General features: G+C 42.2%; 1 protein-coding gene across 2 annotated transcripts in view; it reads left to right on the top strand.

Annotated features, from left to right (window-relative positions):
* The first annotated feature begins 8,582 nt into the window (after positions 1-8,582).
* Positions 8,583-16,635, top strand: part of LOC138392955 (proton-coupled amino acid transporter 1) — a 43,207-nt gene continuing 35,154 nt past the window's right edge. The window contains exon 1 of one of the 2 annotated variants that reach the window (XM_069483908.1): positions 8,583-8,797. The gene's annotated coding sequence lies outside the window, so the exon portion shown is untranslated. The other variant, XM_069483907.1, reaches the window with a different exon arrangement.

Genomic DNA, 16,635 nt, shown 5'->3' with positions numbered 1-16,635 from the left:
TACCCGGCTCATTTTTTCTATATATATTTTTAGTTGTCCAGCTAGTTTTTTTCTATTTTTAGTAGAGACGGGGGGGGGGGGTCTCACTCTTGCTCAGGCTGGTCTCGAACTCCTGAGCTCAAGCGATCCTCCCGCCTCGGCCTCCCAGAATGCTAGGATTACAGGTGTGAACTACCACGCCCGGCCCTGCTGGCTCCTTTGAAACACCTGCCAGCAGACCCCCGCCTGCAGCACACATAGCCTCAGGGCCAGGCCTCTCTTCCCACGGGTATTATAACACTGCGTGCTCTTGCTCCTGCACACACTCTCGCTCTTGCCTTTTATTTTACTATAACCATAAATGAATCATCTGTGCTCCAGCCTCTTATGACCTTGACCACCTTGCTTCTCACTAGTTTGTCCTCCCCCCACCTCGGACACCCGCTCCCACCAGCAAACCCTAGATCTTGTCATTACCAAAACTCACACCACCCTCCAAACCTCTATTTAAGCGTTCTAGTCTCTGGGTGGTTCCCCAACTCCTGCTGTCCCAGCTCGTGTGCACTAGTTTGTCGACTGTGTTACAGTCCAACCAGGCTCATTGCCCGCTGCTCAGAAGGAAGCCAAAACACCCAGGTGGCAGGGGTTGCAGCAGAGAAAGAGTTTAATATCGCAGGCACCGTGTGAGGACATGGAAGGAATTTCTCAAAGCCGTTTCCCCAAGAATTTGGGAGAAAGGATTTTTAAAGATAGTTTGGCGGGCAAAGCGCTGGGGAATTGGGTCCTGATTGGCAGGGGATGAAATCATAGGGTCGAGAAGCAGAGATTATCTTCTCTGTTGGGAGATTTCCTGGGTTGGGGGGTCTCAAGGCTGTGAGGTCTGTTCCCACACCTGTCCATGGGTCTGGTTGGCATCAGTGGGTCCCCCCCACCAGAATGTAGAGTCTGAAAAATACTTCAAAGACCAGTCTTAGGCTTTATAATAGCAATGTTATATAGAGAAGCACAAGTCTTGGGGTTTACTGTAGCCATGCTATCTACAGAAGTCGTGGGGACAGTCACAAATCTTTCGCTTATCAGGGAAGATAGGGCCATTAAGCAGGAACCAGTTATAGCAATAAGGAGGTTAGGGGACAATGGCTGGTTAACTCCTGGCTATATCTATACTTTCATAAAAATCAGACTCTGATAACTATTTATACATTATTTTAATATAGATAGTTTCAACTCCAACAATTCTTTGATCTCATCTGAGCTTCTGGTCTCCTGATGCTACTCAGCTACCTATTCACTGCTCTCTGTCCCCTCATAGCCTGACTCCCTTTTTTACCTGTGATCAGCTGATCATTGCAGCCATCCCTGCCACACACCGTCATCCCTCTTGTCCCTCTCCTTGCTTTGACTGCACCTTACAAAGCCACCGAACTGATTAGAGCCACCTTTCCATCTATTTCAAGCCTACACCCAAGCAGCTGGATGTGGCCAGAGAAGATCAGCTGGTCACACTTTAAATTTATGAACACGAACACCAGCTGCATCCTGGCACTGCTGGGCAAATGCACCGCTTGTCTTGTTTACATTATTCTCGCATTCTGCAAGAGGACTCTTCTCCAGCTCTCTCTCGAGTCAAACCTCCTTTGCTCTCAGCTTCTCACTCTCAGCTGATGACCTCATTCTTACCTCACTGAGAAAATAAAAGTGATCAGAAGAGAGCTTTCTTATCCTCCAGCCACTGGAGCTGTCCACTGACCTATGTCAGAGTGCACATACTCACCTTCCAAAATCCCAGCCCTCCTCGTCCTCCCTCAGTCCCTCTATCTCATCCCCTTTCATTCACCTGCTCAAGATCTCTGCTTCTGCGGTTATCCCTCCATCCTTTGCATCACCAAAACTTCTCTTTCTACTATGTCATTCCCATGAACATATAAATGTACTGTAGTATCTTTAATCTCTCACCTCTCTGCTCCCTTTTATGGCAAAACTCCTCAAAGGAGTTCTGTCTGCTCACTCTTTCCAGTTTTTCACTTTCCATTCTCTTGAATCCACTCCAGCAGACGTTCGTCCCATTGAAACTTCTCTTGCCCAGGCCAACAATGCCCCCTGCTGCCAAATTGCATGGCTAATCTTTAGTCCTTTTCTTACTTGTCTTACAGAGAATAAGGAATTTCTAGCTGAGGAATCACTCAGACCCAGTGAAGATAAGAACTCAGAGATGCGAGTGCAGCTTTTTTCTTTTTTGAGGGTATTTGTGGAACCTAGTGAGCTTTAATATCATGGCCTTATGGGGAACAGGGGACAAGAGACATATTCAAGAGCTCAGGGCTTCTTCCTCAGTATAAGACTGAACTAGAAATAAACCAATATCCCACTCCACCCCATGCCTGCCCCACCTGCCAGTCAAGGAATTTTGAAGAAAAGCAACTACCTTAACCTAGTGCCCAGAGGATGGTGTAAAATTGTGGCTAAAATGTGGAATGAAATTTCAACCTTCACTCAGTTCTACAGCCCAAATTCATCTACCTGGGTGGTCCAAAATACCTCAACTCCAGAATTTAATTCACATAATCCTATATTGATAGTCACTAACTGCTGGCTGAAGCAAATATTAATACAAATTCTTTCAGGAGAAATCCATCTTCATTTCAGACCTCAAAGAATTTCTATAAGTAAAATTCCAAGGAACAGCAAAACAAGAGAAAGTTTAAATAGACCACAAGAACTTTAAAAAAATAGAAATGTATGCTACAAACTACAAAGTGACTATTTTTTTTCCTTTCCTTTGAGATAGGGTCTCACTCTGTCCCCCAGGCTAGAGTGCAGTGGTGTGAGCATAGCTCACTGCAACCTCAAACTCCTGGGCTAAAGCCATCCTCCTAGTGACCATCTTTGGGGCCACCATTCTGCTTACCACACCATACATTTTAGTTTACTTGGGATAATCCCACTACATGCCTATTGTCCTGGTGAAATGTTTCTAATAGTATGTGCTGTAAAGAAGAGTCTATGTTTAATGTATGTTAATACACATCAGAGCCTCTAAGAGGACCTATGAAATCTTAAAACAATTCTCTACATATTGAAAGTAGAGGACAGTTAACTGGGTGTGGTGGGCACAACTGTTGTCCCAGCTACTTGGGAGGCTGAGACAAGAGGATCACTTGAGCCCAGGAGTTTGAGGCTTTATCGAGCTATGATCATGCCACTGCACTCCAGCCTGGGTGACAGGGTGAGACCCTATTTCAATTAAAAAAAAAAGTGGACGATAGGTAGGGAGTAGAATAGGGGGAGATGGGAGAATTATGAAGAGCAAAAGTCTTAAGCAAAACAAAAAATTACTGGCATTCATGATTCTAAATTTTAACACTATGAGTCTGTACATTTCTATATATAGATATATATTTCTATAATTGCATAATATAGGGTTTGGAGAACATTACTAACATGCTGGTACCTGTAAAACTTTGGGGAAGAGAGTAAACTTGAGAGAAGGGGATTTTTAATTGATGTACTTCTATAATGTCTAACTTTTCTAGTAACAATATATTAATATTACATAATTTTTACTAAGAATTTATTAAAGTATAATTTACATACAATAAACTGCATATATTTAAATTGTGTAATTTGATAAGTTTCAATAATATGGTTCACCTGTGAAACCATCACAATAATCAGGATAGTGAACAAATTTGCCACCTTGAAAATTTTCTTTTTTTTTTTTTTTGAGACAGAGTCTCACTTTGTTGTCCAGGCTAGAGTGAGTGCCGGGGCATCAGTCTAGCTCACAGCAACCTCAAACTCCTGGGCTTAAGCGATCCTACTGCCTCAGCCTCCCGAGTAGCTGGGACTACAGGCATGCGCCACCATGCCCGGCTAATTTTTTGTATATATATATTTTAGTTGTCCATATAATTTCTTTCTATTTTTAGTAGAGATGGGGTCTCACTCTTGCTCAGGCTGGTCTCGAACTCCTGACCTTGAGCGATCCACCCGCCTCGGCCTCCCAGAGTGCTAGGATTACAGGCGTGAGCCACCGCGCCCAGCCGAAAATTTTCTTATATTCCTTTGTAATCACTGTCCCTTCCTCTCCCTTCTTCCCAGGCAACCACTGATGTGTTTTCTATCACTATAGAGTATTTTGTATTTTCTAGAATATTATATAAATGGAATATTTTTTCTAACTTTTGCTCAGCATTATTTTAAGATTTATTCTTGTATAATTATTTTGAAATTTATCCATTTTGTATGTGTATTAATAGTTTATTCTTTTTTTAACCTGAATAATAACATAATTTAAAACATTTTGTGTGTATATTTAAGGTATACAACATGATGTTATAGGATACATATAGATAGTAAAATGGTTACCATAGTGGAGCAAAGTAACATAGCCATCATTTTGTATAGTTGCCCATTTTTGCTTCCTTTTGTAGCAAGAGCAGCTAAAATCTACTCATTTAGCAGGAATCCTAAATACAGTACAATTTTTTAACTTTTACATTTAAATTTATTTATTTTTAATTGACACATGTATATTTATGGGGTACATCGTGATGTTTCAATACATACAACATATAGTGAGCAGATCAGGGAAATTAGCATATCCATTATCTCAAACATTTATCATTTCTTCATCTTGAGAACATTCAATATCCTCTCTTCTAGCTATTTGAAAATATATATTATTGTTAACTGTAGTCATCCTACAGTGCTATAGAACACTAGAACTTATTCCTCCTCTTTAGCTGTAATTTTGTATCCTTTAACAAATCTCTCCCTATCCCTTTTCTCCCCTATCCTTCTCAGCCTCTAGCAACCTCTGTTCTACTCTATATAGTATAATGTTATTACCTACAGTTTTCATGTTGTACACTGTATCTCTAGACTTGTTCATCCCACACATCTGCTACTTTGTATCCTCTGGCCTATATCTCCCCATTTCCTCCCCATAACACCCTCGGCCTCCAGTAATCAATCACCGTTTGATCCTCTATCTGTTTATTTGACTTTTTTTTTTTTTTTAGATTCCACATATAAGTGAGATCATGCAATATTTTTCTTTCTGTGTCTGGCTTATTTCACTTCACATAATGTCCTCCAGTTTCATCCATGTTGTGGCAAATGGCAGGATTTCCTTTTGATAGTCCATTGTGAGTGTGTGTGTGTGTGTGTGTGTGTGTGTATAAATAGTTTCTTTATCCATTCTTCTGTCAACAGACACATTGTTTCCATATTGTGGCTATTGTGAACAAGGCTACGATGAACATGAGAATGCAGTTATCTTTACAAGGTAGTGATTTCATTGCTCTTGGGTGGTGATTTCATCTCCCTTCCAGAAAAGGGATTGCCGGATCATGGTAGTTCTATTTTTTATTTCCTTAGGAACCTCTATACTGTTTTCCATAATCCTGCACCAATCTACATTCCCACCAACGGGGTACTAGGACTTCCTTTTCCCAACACCCTTGCCAACATTTGTTATCTTCTGACTTTTTGATAACAGCTATCCCAACAGGTGGCATGTCATAGTGGCTCTGATCTGCACTTCCCTGATGGGTAATGGTGTTGAACACCTGCTCATATCCCCACCAGCCATTTTTATGTCTTCTTTGGAGAAATATCTATTCAGGTATTTTGCCTATTTTTTAATTGGGTTGTTTTTCTACTATTGAGTTGTATGAGTCTTTTTTTTTCCTTTTCTTTTTTTTTTCTTTTCTTTTTTCCTTTTCTTTTTTTTTTTTTTTTAGACAGAGTCTCACTCTGTTGCCTGGGCTAGAGTGCCATGGCATCAGCCTAGCTCACAGCAACCTCAAACTCCTGGGCTCAAGCAATCCTACTGCCTCAGCCTCCCGAGTAGCAGGCATGTGCCACCGCCACCATGCCCAGCTAATTTTTTCTATATTTTCAGTTGTCCAGCTAATTTCTTTCTATTTTTAGTAGAGAGGGGGTCTTGCTCTTGCTCAGGCTGGTCTTGAACTCCTGAGCTCAAGCAATTCTCCTGCCTCGGCCTCCCAGAGTGCTAGGATTACAGGTGTGAGCCACCGCACCCAGCTATTTTTTTTCTATTTTTAGTTGTCCAACTAATTTCTTTCTATTTTTAGTAGAGATGAGGTCTCTCTCTTGCTGCAGCTAGTCTCGAACTCCTGACCTCAAACAATCCTCCCACCTCAGCCTCCCTGAGTTCTAGGATTACCACCACGCCTGTCTCAGTAGGTGGTTTTTTATCTTTCATTTTGTTAATGTGATGTATCACACTGACTGATTAGTATATGTTAAACCAGCCTTGCATGCCAGGGAAAAACCACACTTGCTCATCATGTGTAATCATTTTGAAGATTGATTTCTGTCATTGTTGAATTCTGTTCACTAATATTTTATTGAGGATTTTTGAATCAATGTTCATCAGAGAAATCAGCCTGTAGTTTTTTTTTGTTTGTTTTGTTTTTTCCTTACGATATCTTTGGCTTAGGGATCAAGGTGATGCTGGATTCATAAAATGTGTTTGGAAGTATTCCTTCTGGGTCTATTTTTTGGAACAGTTTAAGAAATATTGGTATTGACCAGGCGTGGTGGCTCACGCCTGTAATCCTAGCACTCTGGGAGGCCGAGGTGGGAGAATCGCTTGAACTCAGGAGTTGCAGACCACCCTGAACGAGAGTGAGATCTGTCTCTACTAAAAATAGAAAAAAATTAGCTGGGCATGATGGCATGCCCCCGTAGTCTCAGCTCCTCTGCAAGCTGAGGCAGGAGGATTGCTTGAGGCCAGGAGTTTGAGGTTGCTGTGAGCTAGGCTGATGCCATGGTATTCTAGCCCAGGCAACAGAGAGAGACTCTGTCACACACAAAAAAATATTTATATATGTATTAGTTCTTCTTTGAATGTTTGGTAGAATTCAGCTGTGAAGCCATCTGGTGTGGACTTTTCTTTGTTGGGAGGTTTTGATTACTTCTTCCATCTATTTATTTGTTATTTGTCTGTTCAGGCTTCCAATTTCTTTCTGATTCAGTTGTGGTAGGTTGTAGTTTTTTTCCTAGAAATTTATCCATCTCTCTAGGTTATCCAATTTGTTAGCATATAATTATTCATCAGAGTCCCTATGATCCTTTTTATTTCTGAGGCATCTGTTGCAATGTCTTCACTTTCATTTTTATTTTATTTGAGTCTTTTCTTTTTTTCTCACATTAGCCAAGAGTTTGTCAATTTTGTTTATTTTTCCAAAAAAACTCTTATTTTTATTGATTTTTTTCTATAGTTTTTCTGTTGTCTATTTGATTTATTTCCCTTCTGATCTTATTATTTCTTCTCCTCCTACTAACTTAGAGTTTAGTTTATTCTTGTTTTTCAAGTTCCTGGAGGTGCAATGTTAAACAATTTATTTGGACTCTTTCGTCTTTTTTGATGTAGGTATTTATTGCTATAAACTTCCCTCCTAGAACTACTTTTGCTGCATCCCATAGGTTTTGGTATGTTGTGTTTCCATTGCCATTTGTCTGAAGGTATTTTTAAATTTTCCTTTTGATTTCTTCTTTGATCTGTTGTTTAGAAGTATGTTGTTTAATTTCCACATATTTGTGAATTTTCCAAGATTCCTCATGTTATTAATTTCTAGTTTCATATCATAGTTGTCTGCAACAATACTGATATGATTTCAAACTTCTTAAATTTAAGACTTGTTTTATGGTCTAACATTTGGTCCATCCTTGACAATGTTCCAGGCGTGTTAGAGAAAAACGTGTATTGTGCTGCTATTGGATGGAAAGTTCTGTATATATCTGCTAGGTCCATTTGGTTTAAAGTACAATTCAAGTCCAATTATTTCCTTATTAATTTTCTGTCTGGTTTTTCTATTCATTGTTTACACTGGGGTATTGATGTCCCCTACTATTACTGTATTGCTCTCTATTTCTCCCTTCATGTCCACTAGTATTTGTTGCATATATAATCTTTAGGTACTCCAGTGTTGGCTGCATATCTATCTACAATTGTAGGTTCTCTTGATGCATCGACCCCTTTATCATTAAACGATGATCTTCTGTGTTTCTTGTCAGTTTTTACTTGAAGTTTATTTGCCACATAATTTTTAAAGGAAAAATCTGCAGAGAGAAGGAGGAAAAGGAGAAAGCTAGATACGCCTCAAACATACTGAAATGTTGCCATCGACTTAAAAATGTTACTTAAAAATTTAAATATATTAAAAGATGGTGTTGCCCTACCCCATAGTCTCATTTCCAGTAGCAAGCACAGATGAGAGTTTGCATATGCTTCTAGAACTATGACTAGAAGATTATTTTAAAGATGCATATTTCTTGATTATAAAAGCAACACATGCTCATTGATACATGTGAAAGAAAATACAGCAAATTTAAAAATTAGCAATATATGGCAAGTGTTCTTCGACTCTGTCCATGCCCCAAGACCAACACCCGCGTCAGGTCCCGCTCCCAGTCCCCAGGAACACGGGCCTCCCTGCAGTGGCAGCAGTAAGTCGCCAGGAGGTGCTGCGGAGCCGAGCTCGCGACCGTGGTTCGAAAAGAGAAGGAGCAGCCGAGCAAGGGAGCATGTGACTTGGTCCTCCGGTGTGGCCGCCCGGATCACGTGACAGGGCCCGGAAGCGGCTGCCCGGGACACCTAGGAGGATGGCGCGTGGTCAGCGCTGAAGCAAAGGGGCGAGGGTGGGCTGTGCTGAAGCCGGAGCCGGAGCCAGAGCTGGGGCCGGAGCCCGAGCCGTGAGTCCCTGCGCTGAGCCGCCCCGGCTGGCGGCGCTCCCCGCCTTGGCCAGGACTCGCCTCGCCGTCCTCCCGGTAGCAGATGCCCCCGGTCAGGCACTGGACCGGCGTGGGCTGCGGGTCCGCGACTCTTCGGCTGCCCCGGCTCGCAGCTGAGGTACGATGCGAGCGCCCCTCCCGGAACGAGGCGACGCGGAGCTCCCTTGTCCCCCGCAGTATCTCCCTTGACCTCCTGGGGTTGGGGTCTCTCCGTCCTATTTGACGGGCGGGGAAACTGAGGTCCCGAGATGGGGAAGATCACCCAAAGGACGGGCTAGCGCTTCTTCCACTGTTCCCAAAGAGGTCCGGCTGTTTCTAGTAAGTCTCCTGCCAGCTGCGGGATCTGCTGGGGACTTGCTAATAATGGGTCTCTGGATCAGAGAGCACCAGAACGGCAAGGACGCTGGAAAATCGTCGGGTGCAACCCCTCCTAGGACAGTTGGGGAAACCGAGGCCCAGGAAGGGGTAGCGGCTTGCCTAAGGTCACCCAGTGAGTTAGTCGCAGACACGCGACTAGAATCCAAGTGTTCCTAAGCTCCGGCGGCAGCTGTTTGCTGGTCACCACACTGCCTCCTGCAGGAAACTTGACATGTGAAAAGACACCCCTCTCCTGTCCCTTTCTCTTTTAGTCCTCTCCCTTTTTAGCTGTCTGCGTTCTCCGTCGCCTGGGTTGGACTGGCTCTGGGTGTGGTTCTCTGTTTGTTCCTGATTTTTCTGCGCACTGATCATTCTGTAGGTTTGGTTTCTGATCGTCCTGCAATTCTGTGTAAGTCATACCAAAATATGAAATACGAATCGGAATATGCTCTTGGGAGGATAGGTGGCTGAGCTGAGGTCGTGGAGAGCCCTGGCATGAACTTGGAGAATGTGAAGACCTTTGCTTTGTTTTTTCTATAACTTGTCATATTTGGTAAAGACTGGTTATTTGGGTGGATGTTTCACATTTGTTTGAGGTTTGCTGAGATAAGATAGCAGCGTGGGACAATGAAAAGAACCACGTTTACGAATCAGGAGATTTTGTTCTAGCCCTGCCACTTACCTGGCAGCCTTAGGTGACTTGTGTTTAGGTTTCGCAGTCCATACAGTGATGGAGTTGAATCCCTAAGGGCCCCTTCTGCTCTAATTTGGATGCTGTGCATCTAGGTCTTTTTGTTTTTTACTCAGAGAATTTTTTATCGCTCCCCCCTCCCATGTTCATTAAGTATCAACTTGCAACAAGACTTCATCCAGTTATCCAGGAAGCAGTTTCCTTGTGCTTATTGCTACTTTGCCATGAAATGCTCCTCCTCTTTCTTCTTGTCTCTGTGTTATGTCTAAGCTCAATACTAGCAGACTGTCTTCAGTGATCAGGGCCCTCTGTTGACTCTTGTCTAGAGCCTACTTTACAGTAATGAACTCATACGTTTAGAATGTATTTCCTTTAAAGATGTTCTTGAAGTCAAGAAGTGAGGGAACAAAAGGCTCTGTCATTCGCTCAGAATTTAAGACTCAGTATATTTGGGGGTGGAGGCTGTATGCCACAGAGACTGTTCTGAAGACAGTATTTAGTCTGTCTCCCTTTGTTGTATGATTGTGTCACTTATAATTGCCTGCTCTGGAATCCTTATTTTCCCCTTAAGCTGTGTAGCTGTTCATTTGGCCTCATCCCGTGGCAGCGCAGTGTTCGTAGCTGTCTTTGTCTTTTCCAAAGGCTGTGTAAGGAAGAGGGGTTTGGTTTATTTTGTAATATTCCGGAGGCTACAGCTAGGACCAATGGATGGAAGTGCCATAAGGGAAGTGGTGTTTGGTGAGCTTGAACACTTTAAAAGAACTAGGGGTCTCCCACATTGGAACGCAGATCATGGAGCGCCTGTCACTGGAGGTAATTGTCCCTGGGCAATTACTTTGGGGATGCTGTAGGGGAAGTTATTGTGTTGGGTAGAAGGTTGGACCTAGATAAAGAATTCAGTTTTCTTCCAACTCAGAGGTTGTGTGACATTCCAGGACTGGATTTATAATCTCGTGGGATGTGGAGTAGAGGAGGGAGTAGATGTCCACTTTTGTGACTGCTTTATTTTTATTTGTTTCGCTTGCCTCAGACACCCATTCTCATGTTAAGTATTCCTGCTTTTTATTCCTTTTTATCACCTCCCTCTGCCTCCCCCGCAATGTGTCTCCCCTGTCCTCCCACCCCCTTCAAATGCTTGATATCCCTTCCTGGGTCAGATGAGTGAATGGTCTTTTGTTTTTACTCTTGGGTGCTGATAACCCCTTCCGGAAGCGTGTGACTGATTAATAACACTAACACCTAGGCCAGCTTTTCTCTTTTTCCTGTAGAGGAAACCCACATTGAGTGTGTTTACCTCAACCCAGGCCTTGGAGGAATCCTGTACGTCCCTCCATTGGCCGGGCCTTGCTGGGTAGAGCGCACAAAGGTAGCCTCTGTCTAATGGGCGTGGGGTCGAATGGACGGGCCATTGTAAACAGGCCAAAATAAGAACCTCATGATGGTGCATTTGGTGCTGTCTCTTCTTTTATCTCCCAAAACATTTCTCTTGAAACCCTTAACACCCAGGGCCAGTTCTGAATGACCCTCTCTAGTAGGAAAATCTCTGTGCTTCTCTTTTCCAAGAAGTTAGGAAATCTGTGTATGTGGGTTACTGAGTTGCTTATGGCACTTAGATCACCATTTCTGAGATAGGGACCTGGCTCAGCTCTCCAGAGTATGAAATGGAGAAAGTACTTTGGAGTTTGTATAGTGTACTTTCTTACTTACTATCCTTGAACTTCTCTATAGTATAGTAATCACAATTGCTACCGTTAACAAGGGTCCATTATGTGCCAGGCAACATATTTAACATTTATGTATTTTTTTCTCCTATCTTCATAATAATATTGTGATGTAGGCATTATTAACAGCATCTTTCAGATGAGGAAACTGAGGCAAAGGGAGATTAAGTAGCTCAGGGTCACACTACCAGACTCCAAACTCTCATACTTTTTGCTGTGCAGACCTAATCCCGCCCCAAGCTTGAGGGCCAGTCTTATTCCCAGAAAGATGTTAGGGAGGGCACATAATTTATATCGTGGTAGACAGAACACTGGACTGGGACTCTGGTTTGTTCGATCTAATCCCAAATCTTCTTTGACCAGCTGTGGCCTGGACGAGTCAGCCTTTCTGCATGGACCTCGGGTTTTCTCACCCCTCAGTGTGGAACCGAAGTCACGCCTAGTCCTAACATGTAGTGATCGTATGATTGGATTGTGGGTGAGAAGTGAGCATGTTTGTCTGTTCAGCAGCTGCTCTGTGTAGAGCATGCTGAGGTCAGCGGCTGCCCTCTGCCTGCCCCAGCACCAGACCCCTTCAGGCAGAAGTCTCGGTGTATGGGATGTACTTCTGTGGTAGTTTCCATGGACTTCTATCGAGACTGTTTCAAAAACAAAACATATGGAAGTCACATGGCAACGTAGTCTGTGTCCTTGTTCCAGTCTTTAGAATTCCAGCAGCAGAAAGGAGAAAATGCATCTAGGGGATTTGCTGCTGCTCTGGGTTTCAAAGTCCAACCCAATATAATTGTTTCAGAATAATGAGTGGCACTTTTAGTCTACAAACAAGTGTTACCAATGCACGAACTCTTACAATAGGAGGAGTGTACCTATTATAAGATCATATTTTTTTGTAGTGCTTTATATAAATCTGCGTACAATCAGGATCACCTGGGAAGCTAGTTAAAAATAAAATGCCCAGGTGGAATCAGATTGGGCCCAGAAATCTGTTTGGCATTTCTCCCTTTTTCTTTTTTTTTCCATTTTCATCTGTTTTATTTAATGCAGTATATCTAAGATATTACCATTGCAACACATAATCAATATAAAAATGATTAATTCATGAGTTATTTCACAATTTTTTGTACCAATTCATTGAAATCCAGTGTGTACACATTTCAGTTTTGCCCAACTGTATTTCAAGTGCTCAATGGCCACTTGTGGTTAGTGGTTACTGTACAGCTGGTACAGCTTCAGCATGTGTTACTATCTCCTGTGTCTCAAGCCTCCTTTATTTTGAACAAACTCAGTTACTAACAAATTGAAACTGGAATCCTGAAGTTTTAGAAGTAAAAATATGTACTAGAAATCATCTAATGCAATCCTCTCAATTCTCTACCAAAATAATAAAACAACTTATATACTCCTGAATCTCATACTGTTTTAAAATGGAAACATGAGTATTTGAATTCATAAAAGGAATTTCTGGCTTTACTTAAAAAAAAAAAAAATTCACTGCAGAATTCCCCTTAAAAATTGCCCACCTTTAGAAAATTTAACACATGATTTTTTTAAATAAAAATTAAATTTGCAAACACATTTGCCATACTACAGCCACCACACAAAGTGATTCCACCTGTTCATTTTTAATGCCAAGCTAAAACAGGGCCTATTTTGTAGGTTAAAGGGCAATTCTTTGTCTGTTGATACAACTGAAAAAATAGTTTATATAGGGAAAAAGAAGGAAATATTTCTAGGTTATGCAAATAGTTGCTATTTCAATGCAATTTTGGTTGAGTATACACTTGAATTTATTTTTACTTATTTTTTTTTTTTTTGCCATAAAACTTTTCTCCGTTAGTGTTAGGGTGGAAAAGCCTGGAAGGTGCTCACGGTGTGGGTGGAGAAAGACTTCTCACGCAGAAATTAAGACATATCAAAGTTAAAAGTGTATTTTATCCTTTAGGACAGAGAGAATGGGGGGGCGGGCGGAAAGAAAGAGAAGTGAGTGCCAGCAGGGAGGCCAAGTGACTTGCTGCTTTTATGGGGACAAAGAGAGAAAAAAATAGTGAGGGCTATCAGTTAATAACAAAAGTGGCAGCAGGTAGGTAACAAAAACAGTTAGGATGTCAAAGTCCAAGAGTTAGTTTCCTGCCTTTCATTGGAGAAGGGGTTATCACAGGAGACTCTGTCCTTGAGATGGGGTTGAGGCTGTAGCTCGTTCTGCTGTTTTCTCAGGAACTCTGTAAAAGCAGCTTCTCAAAAAAAAAAAACGATTTTGAAAGAAATTTTCCTTCCATTCAGCTCTTTTCAGAAGTTGTGCAAAACAGAACTCCTGCAGGGCACCTGATAGTGAGAGAACTCAGGATTGATCTTCAACCGTTACTGGGGAAATGTGGGATTAGGTACTTTCCTGTTATTTTTGCAAAGCTGCTCCTTTCATTTAGTAGTTCACTCTTTTGGGTCTAAATATCTTCTCTTAACAAATCTTCTTTTTTTTTTTTTTTTTTTTTTTTTTTGAGACAGAGTCTCACTCCGTTGCTCAGGTTACAGTGCCGTGGCATCAGCCTAACTCACAGCAACCTCAAAATCCTGGGCTCAAGTGATCCTCCTTCCTCAGCCTCCCGAGTAGCTGGGACTATAGCTGCTCACCATTACACCTGGCTAATTTTTTTGTTTCTGTTTTTAGTTGCCTGGCTAATTTCTTCTATTTTTAGTAGAGACCGGGTGTCACTCTTGCTCAGGCTGGTCTTGAACCTCCTGACCTCAAGCGATCCTCCTGCCTCAGGTGTGCTACGATTACAGACATGAGCCACTGTGCCTGGCCTGAGTCTCAATATCTTATGGAGATTTTGGCTTGGTTTCGGTGGACCACAACACAAATATCTCTATACATCGTCCTCAAGGACCTGAAGGACAAGCTTATCTTTAACTTTCACATGTTACAACCCTCAATTTGCAGTTAACAAGTTCTATTAAAATCTTCCATAGGGCAGGAACTGGCAGTTGCAACAACGGTCTAGGAAATCAGCTTTTGTCAAAGGGAGCCTCTGGGTGGGGTGGCCCCGCAGGCTCGCACTCAATGGGACAGGGAGAGAGCAAGAGGAGGAGGCCTTGGTTGCCAGAAAGAGCTGTAGAAGGAACTCCAGGGATTGACTGTACCCATTCTCTCTGATGGTTGAATCCTTACGCAATGACTGCAAGAAAGTGCTTCCACTTGGACTTTTCCAGGGTTGGGGAACACGCTTTCTTCTGGAGTGATCTGTTCCATTTGGAGAACTGTCCTTGATAGAAAGTTCTTCCTTATATCTGGCCAAAGATCTGCCTCCCTTTACTTTCCACCTATTGATCCTAGCTCTGCCTGACTTTGAGGCTCAAGGAACAAGTCAGATCCACAAGACAGCTTTTAAAGACAGTTTTTGTACATCCCAAGTTACTAGGTTGAACCTTCTCTGTGCTTCCAACCATTCCTCCTTGCATTGGTTTCCATCCCCGCCTTGATCCTAATCTGGCCCCTCGATACCCCACAATTTGTAGTTATTCCTTTTGTAATACGCTGCCTGGAGCAGATACAAGGCATGGCTGAGCTGAGTGGCGCTGTCGTCTACCTGATCCTCTCCTGTTCTAATGCAACCTAAAGTTGTATTAGTTTATTTGGCATCTATTATTATATCTTTGGCTTTTGTTGAGTTTATCATCAATTGAAACTCCTAAGTAGCATTTTTTTCTTTTTTCAATATGCATGCAATTGCTAAGCTATGTCTCCCATATCCTGCAGTTGTTTTTTTGATCTTTAGATCTATAGATTTCAGCTTTTTTTTTTTTTTTTTCAGAATTTATATCAACATGAAACAGAGCTCTTCCCTTGGGGCAATTTCCAGGAGAAGTAAGGAATGTGTTATCAAGCCCTTTCTAAGGCTCTGAAAGTCCCTTGACTCTTTTTTTTTTTTTTTTCTTTGAGACAGTCTCACTGTGTTGCCCAGGCTGGAGTGCAGTGGTGTCAGCCTAGCTCACTGCAACCTCAAACTCCTGGGCTCAAGTGATCCTCCTGCCTCAGCCTCCCAAGTAGCTGGGACTATAGGTGTCCACCACCACGCCCTGCCAATTTTTCTATTTTTAGTAGAAATGGGTTCTCGTTCTTGCTCAGGCTGGTCTTGAACTCCTGACCTCAAGTGATCCACCCGCCTCGCCCTCCCAGTGTGTTAGGATTATAGGCGTGAGCCACTGCGCCCGGCCTTCAGCTTTCTTTGGAACAGTTTTCTTAGTGACCTTCTGCTGTGGGTAACTTCAGTTTTTATACACAACATAAAGAGGCCACTTTTCAGTGTTTGAAATAAATTGAGCATGTATAATAGTTGTACCAAGTAAGCAACAGAGTGGTTTATTGCTTGATGGGCAAGGACTGGGGAATTTATCAGTCCCTGTATTCTTTCCCTTCACCTTCAGTAACATACAGGTGTTGACCTAAAAGAAGAAGCTAAGGCACAACATATAATCTTAACGAGTTTACTGGAGCCAAACTGAGGAAAACACTCAAAGCACCTGGGAAAACACTTCCAGGTTGTCTCAGGAAATGCTGCCTTTGTCCTTTGTTATAAGCAGTTTTTTTTTTTAAAGGCAAAAGGGGACAAGGAGTGGGCTGATACAAAGTTGTTCAACAGGAATTCCCCTTGCTTTGCAGAAATCACATTGATTAGTGATTGGCTGCACACTGTTGAACTATAGGGTATGAATTGTGGGGCATTTGGCATTTGACGGCTGCGTAGAGTCGGTTAGACTACAGCCCACATAGCAAGTGGATCCAAGAGCTGATTGTTTAGCTCAAGGAAGGAGAGACATGATCGCTGTCACATTTTAATGCCTCTCTGGGCCTGGTAATTTAAAGGGGGCTTGCATTCCTCAGATAAAAAGTTTCTTTTCTTTCTCACAAGATTCACTCGGAAGGTTCTATTCCTTACATGCTTTGGTATGTTGGAAGAGATGAAATTAGCTCTTGCTTGCATTAAGAATTATGTTTATTGATTCCTAGAATATTAGCACTAGAGGGGAGCTGAGAGGTATTTTAGTCCACACCTCCCTCTCCTTTTTTGCACATTTGGAAACTAAGATCCTAGACAAATAAAGAAAATTGTTCAAATTTACTAA

This window comes from Eulemur rufifrons, chromosome 10, assembly GCF_041146395.1.
Source record: "Eulemur rufifrons isolate Redbay chromosome 10, OSU_ERuf_1, whole genome shotgun sequence".
NCBI classification, from domain to species: domain Eukaryota; kingdom Metazoa; phylum Chordata; class Mammalia; order Primates; family Lemuridae; genus Eulemur; species Eulemur rufifrons.
The sequence above is the reverse complement of the archived record's forward strand: the minus strand, read 5'-3'. Positions and strand labels throughout refer to the sequence as shown.